Raw genomic sequence first — 20,110 nt, 5'->3', positions numbered from 1 at the left:
GACCTCAAACAATCTGCCTGCCTTGGCCTCCCAAAGTGCTGGGATTATAGGTATGAACCACTGCATCTCACCCAGTTCAAAATGTTTTCTAATTTATCTTGGGATTTATTCTTTGAAATCTTTCTTCTTTTCTTCTTTGTGTTATTTAGAACTGTCTTGTGTAATCTTCAAATATTTTGAGATTTTCCGCTGGGCATGGTGGCTCATACCTGTAATCCCAGCACTTTGGAAGTCTGATGCTGGCAGATCACTTGAGGCCAGGAGTTTGAGACCAGCCTGGCCAACATGGTGAAACCCATCTCTACTAAAAATACAAGAATTAGCTGGACATGGTGGCACGTGCCTGTAGTCCCAGCTACTCAGGCGGCTGAGGCAGGACAATTGCTCGAATCTGGGAGGCAGAGTTTGCAGGGAGCCAAGATCGCACTGCCACACTCCAGTCTGGGCGACAGAGTGAGACTCCATCTCAAAAAAAAAAAAAAATTTTGAGATTTTCCATCTATCTTTCTATTATCTACTTTTAGTCTAATTTCACTGTGGTCTGAGAGCAGATGTTGTATGATTTCTATTATTTTAAATGTGTTAAGGTATGTTTTATGACCCAGAATGTGAGCTATCTTGGCAAATGTCCCATATGAGCTTGAGAAGAATATGCAAGAAAAATCTTTAAATCCACCTATACCCTGTAAGCCCCCCACTTCAAGATATCTCACCTTTTCAGATTGAACCAATGGTCACTTTCCATATTTTGATTTATGATGTTACCTACAAGTCCTGTCACCCTAAAATGTATAAACCCAAGCTATAACCCAACTGCCTTGGGCACATTTTCTCAGGATCTCTTGAGACTATACCCTGGGCCATGGTCACTCACATTGGTTCAAGATAAACCCCTTTAAAGTATTTACAGTTTGTTTTTTCCATTAACGGGGTGAAGAGCCCATCTCCATCTGATCATTTCAATCTTTCATTTCTTTATCTCTACCCATTAAGAAGCAAAGAAAAAATCCTACATCATGGCATCTGTAATTTAGTGTATACTTTAAAAGGTGGTAATTTATGTGGAATAAATGTCCTATAAAGCTACATATCAACATGATAAAAGTGGTGAGAGAAGTGGGGCTTATTGGAAAAATGTTATTTCATTTAATTATCTAAATTTTCTTATATTTTAAAAATAAACCAGCACTTTGCGAGGCTCAGGTGGGTTGATCATGAGGTCAAGAGATCAAGACCATCCTGGCCAACATGGTGAAACCCTGTCTCCACTAAAAATACAAAAATTATCTGGGTGTGGTGGCGCGTGCCTGTAGTCCCAGCTACTCAGGAGGCTGAGGCAAGAGAATCATTTGAACCCGGGAGGTGAAGGTTGCAGCGAACCGAGATTGCACCACTGCACTCGAACCTGGCAACAGAGCGAGACTCCATCTCAAAAAAAAAAAACAAAACGAAACAAACAAACATGCAAAAAATGAAGATGTATATTTCTTATAGTAACCACAAAATGAAATGCTTGGGGGGAAAATCCAATGCAAAGTAAATAAACACATGAAAGTTTTCAGGGCCCCCACAGGCTAAATGATCCTCATGAGAGTGACATGAAAGCCCCATTCTTCTGTGTCTATCTGTTAGCTGAGTTCCAAGTCTAAGAGCAAAATATGAAAGATGTGGGGACATGGGAGGGCCTTAGAGTGTGAGGCCCAGAACCTTGACCTCTGTTCCATAACTTCCTCCCCAACTTGCCCTGTCCCCAGCAAACCAAGAGAGTGGTTTCTGTGCAGCACCATCACCATCCCAGCATCATCAAAATAACCAACACCCAGGGCCACCACCTGCTGACCCACCCTGAGCACCCCTCTGCTCAGGCTGCTGGGGCCAGGCTTTCCAGGCCACACAGTCTTTGGACAGCTTGAGTGGTGCAAAAGTAATGCCAAGGAGGATGCTGTGTCCCTTCTGACAGGTGAGAAAAGGGCTTCAGAAAGTTGAATGGCAAGAAAAGTCAGCCCCAGTCCCGAGGCAGCTGGAACGTGTTGGCAGCTCTTGCTGCGTCCAGGTCCTGGAGACAGAAAGCCCCACAGCTCCAGGCATCTGAGTGCAAAGAGTCCACAGAGGCCCCTGCAGAAGTAGGTGCCTGTATACCTCCCCCAGTGACTCCCACATTCTGTCCTCTTTTAATCTTCTCAAGTGAGCATCAATATGTCAGTTTGAACAATCAAAGCAGGGAGAGACAGAATGAGAGCCCCTCTATTGAGAGAATCAGAAAATGGCTCAGCTTGGGGTTCTGACTTTCCTTTGCAGCTTTTGCTTTTTGTTTTTACTTTTGTTTATTTATTTATTTATTTATTTCCACACGGACCAGGATACTAGGCATTATTTCAAGGCTTGCAAAGTTTGGAAAAGTAGAGGGTGGAACAGGTCTCAGCTCGGACCTACTTAGGGTCGTCCACCCCTAGCCTCATGAAGACCCTGGCCTGGGGCTTTGAGCTGACACGCTGACATCTTAGAACTCACAGTAAAACAGGAGTTCAGCAGGACTGGTTTCACCAGATACAGGTCACAAAGACCTCGCTGATAAAACAGGTAAAGAAACTGGCCAAAATCTGCCAAAACCAAGATGGCAATGGAAGTGACCTCTGGCTGTCCTCACTGCTCATTATATACTAATTATGATACATTAGCCTGCTAAGAGACACTCCCACTAGCACCATGACAGTTTACAAATGCCGTGGCAATGCCCAGAAGCTACCCCATATGGTCTGGAAGTAGGAGGAACTCTCAGTTCTGGGAATTCCCCACCCTTGGAATTTCTTAGGAATTCCAGGAAAATTAATGAATAATCCACCCCTTATTTACCATATGATCAAGAAATAACCATAAAAATAGCCGACTATCAGCCCTTGAGGCTGCTCTGCCTATGGAGTAGCCACCTTGTTATTCCTTTACTTTCTTAATAAAGCCTGCTTTCATTTTACTCCGTCAGCTCACTTTTGAATTCCTTCCTGTGTGAAGCCAAGAACCCATGTGACCTCTGAGGCTGCACCTCAAATTTGGGATTCACCCTGTGATATCTTTTCCGGTGATAATTAAGGGATGATGGAGACCTCTCTCTGGACCACAAATTAAGACTGATCAGCACCATTTGGACCTGAAAGGTGGGTGGGTCTCCTCTGTCCAGATTCAATTCCCTACCTTTTTTCTCCCTCAATTTTGGCTGCTCTGTTCTTTCATATGCTGTTTATTTAAAGTTGGAGAAGTGGCCATGAGACCTCTGCTGTGGCAGCCTGACTGCAGTCTCCCATTGTCTGGTGCCCTGGACAGGAGCCTGCCTGGCTGGCCATGTCTTTTGTAACCCACCTGGTTGCCTCTTCTCTTGTCCCCTCCTTCTGTAAAGATTGGCTGTTTTACTTTTCTGCTTTTAGTGCTGAAATGCATGTGCATGTTTATTCCATTGTTACATTTGTAGTCTCTGGTTTTGCCATTTGGGCAGTTGTCTCTACTCTATGTGAGGCAGGGCACTTTCCTTGATTGTTTGAATTTTTTTCTTTTGTTATTTTGAGAGATCCCCCATTGTGCTGACCCTGGGATGCCAGGGTCACTTTATTCTGTGGTCCCAAATGTGTTTGGTCTCCTGTGTTCCCCACATCCCAGCCTTTCTGCAGCACCCCCCCCTTTTTTTTTTTAACTCTGGCCCTAAACATTTGTGTAGTTTGCTTAACCTAACCACATCTCATTCTATTTGTCTTTCCTGTGTACCCTCAGTTCATTAATCAACAATACTGATTATTAATGATCTCGATAGACTGTAACCATTAAAGTTGTTTTCTCCATAAAGGGATATATTTGAACTATTCATCATTCAGGAAAAATCCTTCTGTGTGAAGTGAGCTTTTTTATGATACAGGAAGACTAATGAGACTATAAAACAATTATTTTCCCACTTTGTTTTTTAGAGATGTGTTAAGTTTTGCAGCCTGTCTGGAAATGGACTTAAATATCATTAAACTGCCTTGCTGCTGGTCATGTAGGCCATCTCAGGTTCTGAAAGGGAGAAGGCAAAGGTGTTGAGGTTCACTGATAACCACCCTCTGGATGCTCTGGGGTTTTTCAACATTTTGGATGGGCACCCTTATTGGCTGATACCTGGGTACTCAGTTTTTTTTTTTTTTTAGCATTTGGTACTGTTAGCCACCCCCGGATGCTCTGGGGTGTTGGGCATTGGCATTCCTTCTAGGATTGTGGATTAGAGTCCTTTCCTAGGGGAATCTTGGTCTTGCATTTTGTATTCTACCCTAAAGTTATCATTTTCTCTAAAGTGTTTTCTTTGCTTAATGTCATGTTAACACTTTGGTAGAGGAGATGAGAATTTGCAGGGGAAAATAACTGGGCTCTTGCTACACTGAGAAAAACTTTTGTGTTTAGTAGAGATCCTTGTTAGACAACGGCACATCTTTGTTTATGTGTGTGTATACATGCCTAGATGTGTTTATGTGTATGTACATTTCTTATGTTATATATTGTGTGTATGGAGTACCCAATTGGCTTGTAAACAAAAGAACAATCATAAGTTCAATAAATAAGTCTACGTATTTTTCAAGTTAATGTGACTTAAGTTCAATAAAATGTAGGGTTACTGAAAATTCATATGTAATTCTGTGTATAAAATGTGCCAAAGAAGATATCCGCTTATTAAAAAAAAAATTAGACCAATTCAAACGTTATTTAAAGTGGGGGTTTTTAATGTGGACTTAGGAAGATAATAGAAAGAAAGTAGAAAAAAAGAAAAAAAAACAGTAAGTAGGGGAGAGAGATGTGAAGAGAGTTATGAATATGAAGATGTCTTTTTGGTAAGGAAGGCAATAAAGAAAAGAAATTTTATATGAGAAAGAGTCTTACATGGCATGTTCTTGTCCCAAAGTAGAATGATTGATTATTTAGGAAAGAAGGAAATAAAGGACAAATCACAAAGTCCAAGCTTGTCATAGATGGTCTGTGTAAGTTACGATAAGGTTCATAAAAGGGAATTTATCAACAATTTTATAATTAAATTAGCCATAACTGAAAGAAAATATATTTATCTAAATTTTGGTTCCCTATATTTAAAGAGTTGTTTCTTGTAAGTATTGGTTTGCTTTCAGTAAAATTGCAAGAAATATTGACTTAATTATAAAATCTGTTTCCTTTTAAGGCTTCTCATATTTGTATCTGTTCCTTTTCCCTTGAAAGGTTACATCTTTTGCAAGCTCAAAAATGACTACTCTAGATTTCTACTGGGAAAACAAATATGGCACTCACCTTATGCTGTAACTGAGTATCTAAGGCTTTGGTCTTCCATGGTGGTGGCTGGGGTTCAATTCCTGGCTTAGGGAATGAGTTATTTCTGGTTTGATACTTGTGGGACTTTTGCCATTTATTTATTCTTTTTCCTTCCATGGCCAACTTACTGCAAGGGCATTCCCCCAAGGATGGTGGGTAACCCAAAGCCAATTAGCCTAATTAACCAAGTCTGGTTTCCTGACTTCAATTTTCTTTGAGCTGCCTTAGGAGTGATTCTAGATACTGTAAAAATCACTCACCAGCGCTTTGTAGGCAACTCATGTGTCCATGGTTATGTTGTAACCATAGTTAGGGCTTATTGGTTTCACCTGGGGAAATACCGTTGCAGGAAGAAAAAGGTTCAAAAGCCAGAGGTTTCAGCTCTTTGTCCTGGATAGAGTCTGGTATTAAGAGATTTAACATAATGTTTTTAAAAAAGAGCTCTATGGTTAAAAATCAGCTTAATTAAAAATGAAGATCCAACCTATATATATTTAAAAGGCTATATGCTTTTTCCATTTTTGGATTTTGGGTTTTTTGGAGAACAAGTGGATTTCTTTTGGTTTTTCTTCTAAGTTGACTATATTATTTCTCCAATCTCTCTTCTTGCCACCCTAATGTCTGTATGAAAGGACCTTATGTAATTTCTGAGAGTTGGGCTGGGCATGGTGGCTTACACCTGTAATCCTAGCACTTTGGGAGGCTGAGGCGGGTGGATCACAAGGTCAGGATATAGAGACCATCCTGGCTAACATGGTGAAACCCATCTCTACTAAAAATACAAAAAATTAGCCGGGCGTGGTGGTGGGTGCCTATAGTCCCAGCTACTTGGGAGGCTGAGGTGGGAGATTGGCGTGAACCTGGGAGGCGGAGCTTGCAGTGAGTCGAGATCATGCCACTGCACTCCAGCCTGGGTGACAGAGTGAGACTCCATCTCAAAAAAAAAAAAAGAAAAAAAAAGAGAAATTTCTGAGAGTCTGGGACTCTTTGAGAAAAATAGAGGAGGCACCACAGAGCCTACTTGGAGAAAAACCTCTGTTTTCCTCATGGAAACCCAGAAATTGTAAGCAGGTAGATCCTTCTCAAAATCTAAGTCTTTGATCTATTTTGCATTGTGTTACATGACCTTTTGACTTTTGGGGGCATCACAAATTGCTTATGAAAAAACTTTTAGACTTAGTATATAATTGAGAGCTGGAAAATATACCTTTGGGGATGGCTAGCAGCAGTTATGAGGGTAAAATACTCTGCTCTTTGCATGTTTGTATAAGAAAAGCATGCTTTTGGCCACTTGGAAGATACAGAAGCATTCCCAATCCCACTGAGAGGTGAGACTCCCATGGGAGGTGGGCTAATTATTGACTGGACTAATTGGTTTTGAGTTGCCCACCAGCCTTGGGGAAATGCCTTTGCAAAAAAATGCACAGTGAAAGCATTGCACTGTCTCATCCATGGTGTTTCCTTTTTTGGGAGGACCCAGGATAAGGTCTAAAAATGGGATTTTTTTACCTGTGGAGATCTGTTTTGCCTTCCAGCTGTGCCCACCTATTAGGCCCTAAAAACTGCATGTTTTCTTGGCTTTGTTCCTGAAAATGCTTTACCCTAAAGTCAATAACCAATTAAGAAATTTACATCTTTTTTTTGAGACGGAGTCTCGCTCTGTCACCCAGGCTGGAGTGCAGTGGCGCGATCTTGGCTCACTGCAAGCTCCACCTCCTGGGTTCACACCATTGTCCTGCCTCAGCCTCCTGAGTAGCTGGGACTACAGGTGCCTGCCACCACACCCGGCTAATTTTTTGTATTTTTTTTTTTTAGTAGAGACGGGATTTCACTGTGTTAGCCAGGATGGTCTTGATCTCCTGACTTCATGATATGCCCGCCTTGGCCTCCAAAAGTGCTGGGACTACAGGCGTGAGCCACTGTGCCTGGCCAAGAAATTTGCATCTTTAAAAAAATCTCCACATGTAAGTATGTCTGCTTTTCCTGCCCATCTTGACTAAACTTTCACTGACACCATTTTTTCACCAAAAATTATTCCTTTAAAAATGTAAATTTGGAACTGCCTGGGTGACAATTGTTTAGGGCAAGGGAACACATAATCAAGAGACTGTTTGTTTAAAATTAAAAAGGAAAACTTAAAAACAGGCAAATAGAAAGCCTTATCACCCTACTAGATCTATATCCATCTGTCTATATGTGTTGTGTGTGTTTCACTATCAAAATATATAAAAGAGCTATAATTAATTGGCTTTTAAAAAGCACTTAACTATTTTGCCAGAAAAATTTTTTAAATGCCTTTTAGTTCACATGACTCATAAGCTTTTTTAAAGAAAAGACATTTTAAAATTGCTGGTAAAACATTCTTCAAAATTTGGATATTTGGTCAAAATTAGGCAGATCACATATTAGGTTTGCTAAATGCTTTAAGGTCAGAAACTGCTTTTAGGACTTTTTTTTTTGAGATGAAGTTTTGCTCTTGTCGCCCAGGCTGGAGTACAATGGTATGATCTCTGTGCACTGCAACCTCTGCCGGCTGGGCTCAAGTAATTCCTCTGCCTCAGCCTCCCTAGTAGCTGGAATTACAGGCACCCACCACCACACCCCGTTAATTTTTGTATTGTTAGTAGAGAGAGGGTTTCATCGTGTTGGCCAGGCTGATCTTGAACTCCTGATCGCAGGTTATCCACCCGCCTCGGCCTCCCAAAGTGCTGAGATTACAGGTGTAAGCCACCACACCTAGCCTTATATAACTTCTGATAGTTGTTCCACTGGCCTGCTTTAGAGCCATTAGATTCTAGACAAGGCCTAGGGATGTGTGGAATTAGCCATGCCCCGTGGCTATGCTGGAAAGCATCAGGCTATCTGCAGTTCTTTGCTTTATCCTAGGCTTTTCACTTGGTATATAATTACAATTGCTCACACTAAAAAAATAAAAATTATATGTTCTTGGTAAAAAGGCGTCAGGATGTGGTTTTAAAAATAAAGTAGATCCAGCATGGTGGCTCATGCCTGTAATCCCAGCACTTCGGGAGGCTGAGGCAGGTGGATCATGAGATCAGGAGATCGAGACCATCCTGGCCAACATGGTGAAACCCCATCTCTATTAAAAATACAAAAATTAGCTGGGTGTGGTGGTACGAGCCTATAATCCTAGATACTTGGGAGGCTGAGGCAGGAGAATCACTTGAATCCAGGAGGCGGAGATTGAAGTGACCCAAGATCGGCCACTGCACTCTAGCCTGGTGACAGAGCGATACTCCATCTCAAAAAAATAAAATAAAATAAAGGAATTTTGTCTAATTTAGATGGTTTAATAATTGTTTTAAGTTAAACAAATAGGAAGAACTGAAGGTTTAAGCAAGTTGTAGAAGGTTTGTGAAAAATTAACCTTGTAAAGAATTCTGTGTGTCAGCAAGTTGACTAAAAATAAAAGAGTATTATATAGTTTTTTCATAAATTGGATATTAAAATAAAAGCACACTGATTCAAGGCCAGAATCTGAGCCCATATGTCAGAATAACAGTGTTTTTTTTGTTTTTTTTTTTTGTTTTTTTTTTTTTGCACATTAATCTGATTTTTAACATAAAATTATAATGAGTTATAAGTTTATGGAAATCTTATATCATCAAACCAATTAAAATCAAACAAGTTTGTTTATAAGATTTTATTTAAAATTAGTTTTAGCATTAATGAGGTGGAATTTGGTTTTCTCTTTTGAACAAGATTACTGTATAATATTGAGAGACAGCCAGGTGTGGTGGCTCATGCCTATAATCCCAGCACTTTGGGAGGCCGAGGCAGGGGGATCACCTGAGGTCAGGAGGTCAAGACCAGCCTGGTCAACATGGTGAGACCCTGTCTGTACTAAATATACAAAAGAATCAGCTGGGCATGGTGGTGGGCATCTTTAATCTTAGCTACTCAGGAGGCTGAGGCAGGAGAATTGCTTGAACCCGGGTGGTGGAAGTTGCAGTGAGCCAAGATCGTGCCACTCCACTCCAGCCTGGGTAACAGAGTGAGACTCCATCTCAAAAAAAAAAAAAATTGGGAGACAATAAAAATCATTTTGCCTTTTAAATGAACTAAAACAAAAATGGAGTGAAACAGGACAGATTCGGATAGGCTTGTGCTATCTTTATTGTGTTTTGTGGATTGGAAAACTGAGTCTTCCCTCTATCATTAAGTAAAGGTTTTTACTTTTTTGAAATCTTTGCATTATCATTTTGGCTAGATAAATGACTTATAGTGAGTGACCTAGGATTTTATTTTATAATATCAAATGTTTTAAACAATTGATATTTGCCAAAGTTTTCAAAATCAAATTCTAAATTATGTTTTTTTGACCTGATTAATCCCTTTTGATATTAGGTTCTCCAATTTCCAAAAAAAGACATATTCAGCTTATTTCATATATTAAAATTATGCATGAAGCATTGTCAAATATAAAATGGTATTTAACTTTCTTTGAGTTATGTTCATATAAGTATGTTTTAGTATCTTACAAAATTACATAAAATTTCTATAATTCTGATATGTCTCAGTATATACTAGCAGTAATAATTATAATTCTTAAGTTAAATTGTTGTGTAGCACAAAAATCACCAAACTCCCTTGTCAATTGAGTCTTTAACTGTGGCTGTCCTGAGACTTGTTTTCCACAGGAAGTCATTGTCTTGTTGTAATCATTTTCAAAAGGTGGTTTAGAATCAGCTACAGGACCCTGATGGGTATTGTTAAATGCAGATATCTGATAGCTTTAAAATTTATGCCACTGAGCCAGGCGTGGTGGCTGATGCCTGTATTCTCAGCACTTTGAGAGGCCAAGGCAGGCAGATAGCTTGAGCTTAGGAATTCCAAATCAGCCTTGGCAACATGGTGAAACACTGTCTCTACAAAAAATGCAAAAATTAGCCAGGTGTGGTGGCACATGCCCGTAGTCCTAGCTAGTCATGAGGCTGAGGTGGGAGGACCGTTTGAGCCTGGAATGCAGAAGTTGCAGTGAGATGAGATCATGGCATTGCACTTAAGCCTGGGCAACATGAGTGAGACCCTGTTTCCAATAAAAAAGAAAAATAAAGAAAAAATAAAATTAAATTTAAAAATGGTGCCATTGAAACAGAAGAAAAAACTTCTAGGGCTGTTGTAGAAAGCTAATATATTCATAAGGACTGCTGGCTTAATATCCGTGCTATGAAGAGTTAATAGCATAGACTAAACCAGTAAAAACATGTAATCTTTTGTCACGTTTTCTGCTTTGAATGTTTCTGATTCCTTCTGTTGTTTTTAGAGTCAAGAAAACTTCTTTTTCTTTGGAGCTATTTACAGCTTTTAACAATTGAATAAATTATAGTCCTGTGAGCAAAATTTGGAGCATATTTCTTTGTGTCTACCTGATTTATCTAGAATTTGAAAACAATTTGTGAGTACTCTTAAATTATAGCAATATAGTTATTTGCATAAGTGCAATATAAATCTATTTTCTTTTGTAATAGCACAGTAGTTATTTTACCAAGGCTTTGACTGGAATGGCATGCTTTTGATTATAAACAGACTGCTTTATGGAATCTAAGTTGACATATAAGGCCAATAAAAGCCCTTTAGAAAACTAGCCACATACCTTATCTATGCAGTACCTGTACAGTGTTCCTGACCTGTGGTGAACAAAGAATGTCACTTTCTGACAGGCCCAGGCGCCTCCAGTTATCTTGGGACCTCAAGAGGAGAGAAATTCACCTAACTCATAGAGATACTTGCAAGCACAGATAAATCTGAGGCTTCTTCAGGACAGGCCTTCATACTGTCACAGAGGAGCTACAAAGAGGAAAACTTGCCAAAATCACTAGATCAGGTAGCAAGAGATATATATGCCTCTGTGTGGCTGAGCTCAAGGAAAAAAGTAAAATACATTTAAAGAGGTTAATGTCAAAATACATTTAAAGAGGTTAATTCTGAGCCAATATGAGTGACTGCACCCTGGGGTTACACAGTCTCACCAGGTCCTGAGAAAGCATGCCTATGGTGGTGAGGTTACAGTTTGCTTTATACATTTCAGGGAGACAGGAATTGCATGTGGAGTCATAAATAAATACATGGAAGGTATGCATTGGTTCATTTAAAAAAGGCAGAATATCTCCTACTGGTGGAGAGGGGCAGTGCTTTCAAGTCATAGGTGGGTTTTGAGGATACTTTAGTGGACAGTTGGTTGAGAGAGTTAAGCTATTATCTAAAGACTTGAAGTTACTAGAAAGGAATACCTGAGTTAAGATTAGCGGGTTATGGAGCCAAGGTTCTTGTTATACAGATGAAGCCTCATAGGTGGCATCCCTCAGAGAGGATAAATGGTGACTGTCTCCTTTCAGACCTTAAAATATGTTGGGTTCTCTCCTAGATCCAGGAAAGGCCTAGAAAGGGAAGGCCTGGCTGCATGAATGGAGATTCTCGAAAGACGCAAATTTCCCACAAAAACAGTTTGCAGGGCCATTTCAAAATATAGAAAAGTATATTTTGGGGTTATATATTTTTATTTCCTTCAGGGTCTGCTATCTGTCATGTGATGCTATACCAGAGTCAGGTTGGAAAGTAAGTCACATTGTACCAGATTAATACAAATCTGCCTAACTAGATGTTATAGTTTGTAGGTTCGTTAGATAGGAATTTGGGCAAGAAAAAAAAGAGTTTAGTCCTGTCCATGAAAAGAGTCAAGCCCTGTAAAGTACTTAAAGAGTTCATTCTGAGCCAAACATGGGTGACCAATGACCTGTGACACAGCCCCAGGAGATCCTGAGAACAAGCGCCCAAGGTAGTTAGGACGCAGTGTGGTATTTTATTTTATCTTATTTTATTTTATTTTACTTTTTGAGACGGAGTTTCACTCTTGTCGCCCAGGCTAGAGCACAATGGCGTCATCTCAGCTCACTGCAACCTCTGCCTCCTGGGTTCATGCAATTCTCCTATCTCAGCCTCCTGAGTAGCTGGGATTACAGGCACCCACCACGCCCAGCTAAGTTTTGTATTTTTAGTAGAGACGGGGTTTCACTGTTTTGGCCAGGCTGATCTCGAATTCCTGACCTCAGGTGATCCATCTGCCTTGGCCTCCCAAAGTGCTGAGATTACAGGTGTGAGCCACTGCGCCCAGCCTACAGTGTGGTTTTATACACTTTAGGGAAACATGAGACATCAATAAGTACATGTAAGGTGTACATTGGTTCTATCTGGAAAGGTGGGACAACTGGAAAGGTGGGGAGTGACTTCCAGGTCATAGGCGAATTTGAGGATTTTCTGACTGGCCATTGGTTAAGTCATTATTTAAAGACCTGGAATCAAAATAAAGGAATGTCTAGGTTAAGAGTTTTGGAGACCAAGCTTTTATGCAGATGAAGCCTGCAGGTAACTGATTTCAGACAGAATGGATTGTAAATGTTTCTCATCAGACTTAAAGAGTCTGTTCTATCAGTCTTAAGGTCTCTGTGTTAGTGTTCATGCTCGTCAGCTGTGCCTGAATTCCAAAAGGGAGGAAGGCATAATAAGCCATGTTCGACTCCAGCTTCCCATCATGGCCTGAACTCATTTTTCTGGTTAACTTTGGAATGCCCTTGGCCAAGAGGAGGGTCCATCAGTCAATTGGAAGGCTTAAAGTTTTACTTTATAGTTATCAGGCTGTAAATGGAACCACCTAGGATGTGGATCTCTGAGTCCTTTAATAAACTAATTTGTTCTGGACTATAGGAAGGTTGTGTGGAGGGCAGACCTAATGGTGTGAGGGGATTAATCCCCTGTGCTTCTCCTTGAGCTCTGGGAACTGGTGAGGAAGCAGCTGAGGATTGGGCGTTGATTTGTCAGAGATGTTGGAACCAGAGTGACTCTATCTTGAATAGGGGGTGGGTAAAATGAGACTGAGACCTGCTGGGGTGCATTCTCAAGGGGTTAGGCATTCTTAGTCACAAGATGTTTGTAGTTAAGGGAACAGATTAATAATACTTACTAAACAGATGCAGGACTCAACAGACTCAGAAAATGTCCTGATGTCCCGGTATCTTAAGAACAAGAGCCCTCTTAGTTCTTAGTTTAAGAATATTTTGCTTTAAAGTAAAAATATAGATTCTTGTAGAAGACAGTAGTTACACAAGATGAACACTGTTTTGTCATGAGCCCTTGTAGTGGAGCACATCTCCCCCATGATTTTTTTGCTTTGTTCTCTTGTACATAAACAGGCATTGCACCTAAGGTGGGCATGTTCCTCCTCTTGCTTTTGGAAATGCCCTGCTCTGCCTATGGAGTAGCCATTCTTTCATTCCTTTACTTTCTTAATAAACTTGCTTTCACGTTACTCTGTGAACTCTTCCTGAATTCTTTCTTGTGCAAGATCCAAGAACCCTCTCTTGGTGTCTGGATCAGGACCCCTTACTGATGGGTGGACACATAGTGTCTGCCATGCAGCCATTGCTGAGCCAGGCTCAGGGAGAAGGGGCAGAATCCCACAGTGGACTTCAACCGACTCAGTCTGATGGAATATTCACAGCCACACAGGGGGCACTAGAGGGGGCTCAGTGTGACAGCAGAAGTGAGAGGTGTGTGGGCAAAGGAGCAGTTCATTGAGACTTCAGTGGATCCAGTATAGAAGAGGAGCAACTGGCCACGCGGTTGGGGCAGAGGGCACTTTGAGAGAGGGCGGGGTGAGGGAAGAGTTTCCAGAGATGAGGCCTGCAGGGGAAGTGCAAGACCTCCCAGGGAATTAGCAAGTGGCCTGGTGTGTCTCACGGGGTGGGATTCTAGTCCTCAGGATGGGGACAGCTGCCCTGGAGCAGCTCAGGGGGAGACCTCAGGAAGGAAGCTCACCTGAGAGCAGCTGTGACTTCTGGAGCTGCACAGTTGATTCTTCCCAAGTGAGACACACAGGAGTTTTATTTTCATTGCCTTTTTCTCAGATTCTTGACTTTGTTAACCTGGAGTAAGGGATGTGAGAGAAAGCAAGAACCCCCTTTTTAAGGGGCCTGCAGACCCCAAACACAGAAATAAAGGAAAATCCTGAGTTCCTCTGAGGGCAATTCCAGGCACTTCGCAATCTCCAACAAGTAAATAAGTGACTTGTTAAACAAGAAGGCAACAGTAGGCTAAAACAATAGCTAAAGAAGTTAGAGTCCCAGAGATATTTGTTTTCCCTACAGAAACCAATGATAATCTCTTAGCATATGTCCCTAAGTTGTCTTTCAGAGGCTTGGACCCTCACTGAGGACCCCACAGAAAGGATCCATTGACATATTTCCCCAGATAAAGGAGAAGTGAAGACTAAACTTTAACTACCATTTTTGGTTCTAAGTTTCTTCCCGAGGGGTTTAGGGAAAGGCACTCCTCACAACCAGTTAACATTCTTCTACTGACCCCAAGTGTTTAAACAAAGCTTCTCTATTTTAGTCAACTGCAAATTAGAAGATCTTTGAATCTACCTATGACCTGTAAGCCCCTGCTTCAAGATATCCCACCCTTTGGGGCCAAAAACAATGTGTAACTTCTGTGTATTGATTTGTGGTTTTGCCTGTAGCTTTTGCTTTCCTGAAATGTACTCCTAGTTTTAAAAAGCCTTATATACAAGCCATCAGGGAGTTTACGTTTTAAGCAGGAGTCCACCAGATTCTCCTTGCTTGGTGCTCTGCAATAAATGCCTTCCTTTCTATTCACTGCAAAACTCTCAGTGTAGGTATCTGGTTTTACTGCACTGGGCGAGCAGACCCCAGTTCGATTTTATAACAAGCCTTGGGCGTTCTCAGGCAGTCAGGGGAGGAGGTAGTTACTGATCCTTCCCCAGTCTCTGGGGAGCATCAGTCCTGCAGAAGGTGCTTCCAGGCAGAAGCCTGAGCAGCAGCAGCACCTCCTTACTGATTCCCATAGGGTCAGCCTCAGGACCTCCCAGTCCAGAGACCAGCCCACAGGTCACATTCCTTTCTCTTTCAGTGGGGTATGTGTGCATGTGCATGCATGTGCAAGTGTGTGTGTGTGCATGTGTGTGCATGTATGTGCATGTCTTCACAAATTCATTTTGGACTGCCACTGCTTCTCTCCATCACTGTTGCCCATCTCCAGGCCGTGGCCTGTATTGCATGAGGAGGGCAGCCGTGAAATTTAGTGGGGGAGGATCCCTTCTCCTCCCCACCCTCTCAAATCCAGTCAGAACAGGTATTTCAGGGAGAGCCTTAGAATCCACAAGTCCAATGTTTTAAAAGTCAGCCTCAGAAAGGGAGAGGGAAAATTCCATTCCTCTTGGGTGTGGCAGCTGAAAATACCTGGAAGTAGATGTGCTTAGAGTCCTGAGAAGACAGGGTGGGGCCTGGAGCCCCAGACACTGAGGGGTCCTGGATCAGTGTTCCAGGCTAGAGGTGCTGGCCTCACGATGCCCTCACCTGCAACTCAGTGAGGAGAAGGGTTGCACACACACGCCCCCAAATTGCTTCCTCTCCTTTCCCTCAGTCTACAGCCTTGAGAACTAAGAGCTCACCTAAGCTTTCATCAGTCACTGCTGTGTGTGTGCACTTGTCTCTGTGTGTGATAGTGTTTGTAGATTTTCCCACCACACTTGGACGCTTGTATCTATTTCACAGAAAACAAAATATAGTCACTATCTGAAATACAAGACAATGAAAAGTACATAAAGTCAGCTCCTTGTCATTCATTCACTGAATATTTATTGAGCACTAGGCTTTCCCAGATACTGGTACCAGGAGTATTGGTGTGAATACAGCAGCCACAGTGCTTGCCCTTAAGAAGCTGACATTCTAGTGAGGGAGACAGACACAAAACAAGTTAATGTGAAATTACCAAGCATAGCACATGCCTATAAAGAAAAGAATAAGGTTCTGGAAGAGGGAGCACCTCAGGGCATCTCCTAAATCCTTATCCAAAACATGATTAAAATCAATCATGTTTTCCAATGGCTTATTTCAGTGATTTATACATCTAGGCTCAACAGCAGAACCATCTGAAGAACTTTTATTTTCTGTACTACAGAAATCTGTGCTGTACCTGACCTCCTGAATCAGAAGTTTCACCCAAGGATCTATACATTTATGAAGCTCCACAGATTATATTGAGACACGCAAGGTTGAGGACCATTGGCCCATCTAGGAGGTTGTGCGCACATGACTCCTGTTTCTGTGGTGAAAACAGAGGTGAGCTCAACATTCCTGTGTGTCTTTCAGGTTCCATAGTACCACCTCCTGAGCCTGAGCCTGTTCAGCGTTGGCCTGTGGGGGTTTTTTTTTTGTTTTTTTTTTTTGAGACAGTATCACTCTGTCACCCAGGCTAGAGTGCAGTGGTGCAATCTTGGCTCACTGCAACCTCCTCCTCCTGAATTCAAGCGATTCTCCTGCCTCAGCCTCCCAAGTAGCTGGGATTACAGGCACCCGCCACCATGCCTGGCTAATTGTTTTCTTTTTATTAAAATTAGAGACAGGGTTTCACCATGTTGGCCAGGCTGGTTTCCAACTCCTGACCTCGGATGATCCGCCTGCCTCAGCCTCCCAAAGTGCTGGGATTACAGGCATGAGCCACTGCGCCTGGCTGGCCTGTGGGTTCTTGTAAGCATGGCCATGGCCTCTGCACCCAACAGTGCTTTGGTGGACTGAGAGGAAGAAGCAAAGGGGCTTTTCCACTGACCCTGTTGTGCTGTGGGAGGAAGGCCTGACTGGACACATGCAGGACATTGCTCTGTTTTGGAATCATGTGAGGACATATGTGTGAGTGTGCATCTATGTATGTGTGCTTGTGTGACTCCACATGTGTGCACATGTGTATGTGTGATGGTGCATGTCTGTCTATATGTGTGTGTACGTGCCTGTGTGCCTGGGCTTGTGTGTGTGTGTGTGTGTGCGCGCATGTATCCGTGTATATGTGCATGTCGTCTCTGTGTGTGTATATGTGTATGTGTGACTGTGTGTGTCTGTGTGTGTGCACATTAATGGATTTATTATGTTTTTTAAAGAAAACCCTCTTTTAAAGCAAAATTCAACTGAATTTGACTCTGCAAATATTGTCAAAAAAGATCATTTGATTTCATGGTAATTTTTATAATTGATGGAAAAGCGAACACTCAATCTTTTTAATTAATAGTCTATTTTTAGAGAAGTTTTAAGCTTACAGAAATTCAGCAGAGAGCACACAAAGTTTCTAAGCATTCTCAGACTGTGGTCACCCAGTTTCTCTTATTTTAACATCTTGCATTGGTGTGGTATGTTTGTTATAATTCACAAATAATAATTATTATAATTGACAAATATAATTGACAAATAATCATTATTATTATAATTGACAAATAATAATAGTTATTAACTAAAATCTATAACCTACATTAGGCTTCAGCTTTGCATTATGCACTCTAAGAGTTCTGAGAAACGCTTAGTGTCTCATATCCACCATTATGTGTCCTACAGAATAGTTCTACCATAAAAATCCTGTGTGCCACCAATTTATCCCTTCTCTCCAACACTCATTTTAAGAAAGGAAACTCCGTTGATGGAGGAACTGCTGAGGGATTCACTGCATCAGGGTTTTAAGCTGCTCCATGATATTCACACTAACTTGTTCACACACAGTGCCATTTCTATTTCCGGTTATGTGGTGCGTGTTTTCCTAGTTTGCTGTTTTTGATGTTGGGATAAATCCCATAATGTAATGGTAAATTTATTCTCTTTCTCTTCAAAATCTGCAGTTCTGTTGGAGGTCCTCCTTACCACTGATGGCTTCTTAGTGGGTGAGAGAGTCTGCCCCCAGCCTGGCAGTGCTGCTCCGTGCACAGGTCCCCTCAGCCCTGGGCCCCACACTGAGGTTCCTGAAGACAACGCCCCGGACTGAGTCAGACCCTGCCTTGGGACGTGGTTAGAGAGCCCACCCCAGAGAGAGCTCTGTGGATTCCCAGTGGGCCCTCTGCTGGAGGAAGGAGGCCCTGCTACTCACTCCCAAAGAAAGCAGCAATCATTTCATTGCGGAGGGAAGAAAATGCTCCCCAGGTCAGGGGAAGGGACTCTCTGCATCCCTGGAGGGACCGAAAAAAGCAGGGTCCAGGTTACCCTTATCCCCATGACCATAACTCTGTGTCTCTTGTTGGTTTTAGGGGTGGATTCTTAGTCTGTGGTGACCCAGGAGCCATCACTCTTAGGGCCTCCTGGAGGGATGGTCACACTCACCTGTGCCCTGAGCTCTGGCTCAGTCTCTACCAGTCACTACCCCAGCTGGTACCAGCAGACCCCAGGCCAGGTTCCACATATACTCATCTGCAGCCCAAACACCTGCCCTTCTGGGGTCCCTGGGCGCTTCTCTGGCTCCATCCTTGGGAACAAAGCTGCCCTCACCGTCACGGGAACTCAGTAGATGATGACTCTGATCATTACTATGTGCCATACATGGGTAGTGGCAATTTAAAGCGGTTTTAGTTGTACCTCCTTATGGGTTTAAACCACAGTGATTTAAACCCATAAGGAGGTACAACTAAAACCGCTTTACATACTCAGAACGATTCAGCCCTTAGAGGCAGGAGAGAAGGTAAGAGGGTGGGAATGTCAACACCATGAGCAGGGAGCCTCCTTGCCCCAGTGTCCTGTGCAAGGGTTCACTGCCAGGTGCCTTATCCAGTCTCTCCCAGGGTGTGTCCATCTCCCCAGTGTGATGCTTCCGTGAATACATAAACTCACAGTGAGTCACAGAGACGCCCGTGCTCCAGAAAGACTCTTCTTACTCAGAGAGAGTCAACAGACATATGCTCATTCATTAATTTGTCCATGGAGACCAATTTGTATTTTATTTATCACTGAAGTAAGGGCCTTGCCGAGTGCCTTGTTAAAAATGCAATTTGCCAATCTAGACCTACTGAATCAGAAACTTGTGTTGGTGCCTAATAATTTGTATTTAACAAGATGTACATGAGACTTTTGTTAGCATTAATATTTGGGAAGAGCCTACTTTTATTATTATGAAATTATTCCTGGGAGTCTCTGTTTAAAATGATCTCAGGTAATATTCCATGACCCTACTCTCCTAAATTCCCATTCAAAACCTCCAGAATGCTCAGAAACAGACTTAAAATCTCAAGCCATGGCCAAATTTATAACTTTATTTCTGCAGACAGAGATGGGAGGAATTTCCAAAACCATACGTTCTTAGGTGCCAGGTGTGGTGACTCATGCCTATAATACCTAATACTTTGGGAGGCTAAGGCATGAGGATTTCTTGAGGCCAGGAGTTTGAGACCATCCTCCTCCACATAGTGAGTGAGATTCCATCACTACAGAAAAAAAAAAAAAAAAAAAAAGGACATAAGCCCCTTTAGGAATTTCCAAAACCATAAGTTTTCTTAGGGTATATTTAGTAGCTCATATGAATATTTCTGTTATTGAAGACCATCCCCTGTAGGATTGGCTCCAGAATCTCTTCTCCCTCTCACTGAGCTGGCCTACCTGCAGCTCTAGTTCTTAGGATCTTTGTAAGACATAGGGATCAGCCCTCCCCATCCTCTACCTCTTATCATAGATTATCCCAGAAGATCCCCTCAGAGCATATATGTACTTGTCCTGAACAGTGTCTCTTAACATGACACTGGCAAGATGAGGAGGACTGAGCGGTGACAAAGCCTTGGAGCCACCTGGGGATGACCTGTGACTGCACGGCCGAGCTTTGCTGAGCCGACCCCAGGCTCCCTCCCTGCTCCCCTCCCCTGGATCTGTCTCTTGGCCACCCTAGATCCAGGAGCTGCCTCCACTTGACCTGAGTTCTGGGGTCACCTCAGAGACCCCCTCAGTGAGATAAAGGAGGTGCT

At 42.2% G+C, this 20,110-nt stretch overlaps 1 long non-coding RNA gene across 1 annotated transcript; it reads left to right on the top strand.

Moving 5' to 3' along the window:
* Positions 1 to 2,893: 2,893 nt before the first annotated feature.
* LOC144330787 (uncharacterized) lies at positions 2,894 to 19,239 on the top strand. The gene is made up of 4 exons (XR_013397268.1): positions 2,894 to 3,152; positions 7,129 to 7,277; positions 16,312 to 16,472; positions 18,011 to 19,239. It is a non-coding gene; the product is annotated as an uncharacterized LOC144330787 (long non-coding RNA).
* The last annotated feature ends 871 nt before the right edge of the window (positions 19,240 to 20,110 follow it).

This window comes from Macaca mulatta, chromosome 8, assembly GCF_049350105.2.
Source record: "Macaca mulatta isolate MMU2019108-1 chromosome 8, T2T-MMU8v2.0, whole genome shotgun sequence".
NCBI classification, from domain to species: domain Eukaryota; kingdom Metazoa; phylum Chordata; class Mammalia; order Primates; family Cercopithecidae; genus Macaca; species Macaca mulatta.
The sequence above is the reverse complement of the archived record's forward strand: the minus strand, read 5'-3'. Positions and strand labels throughout refer to the sequence as shown.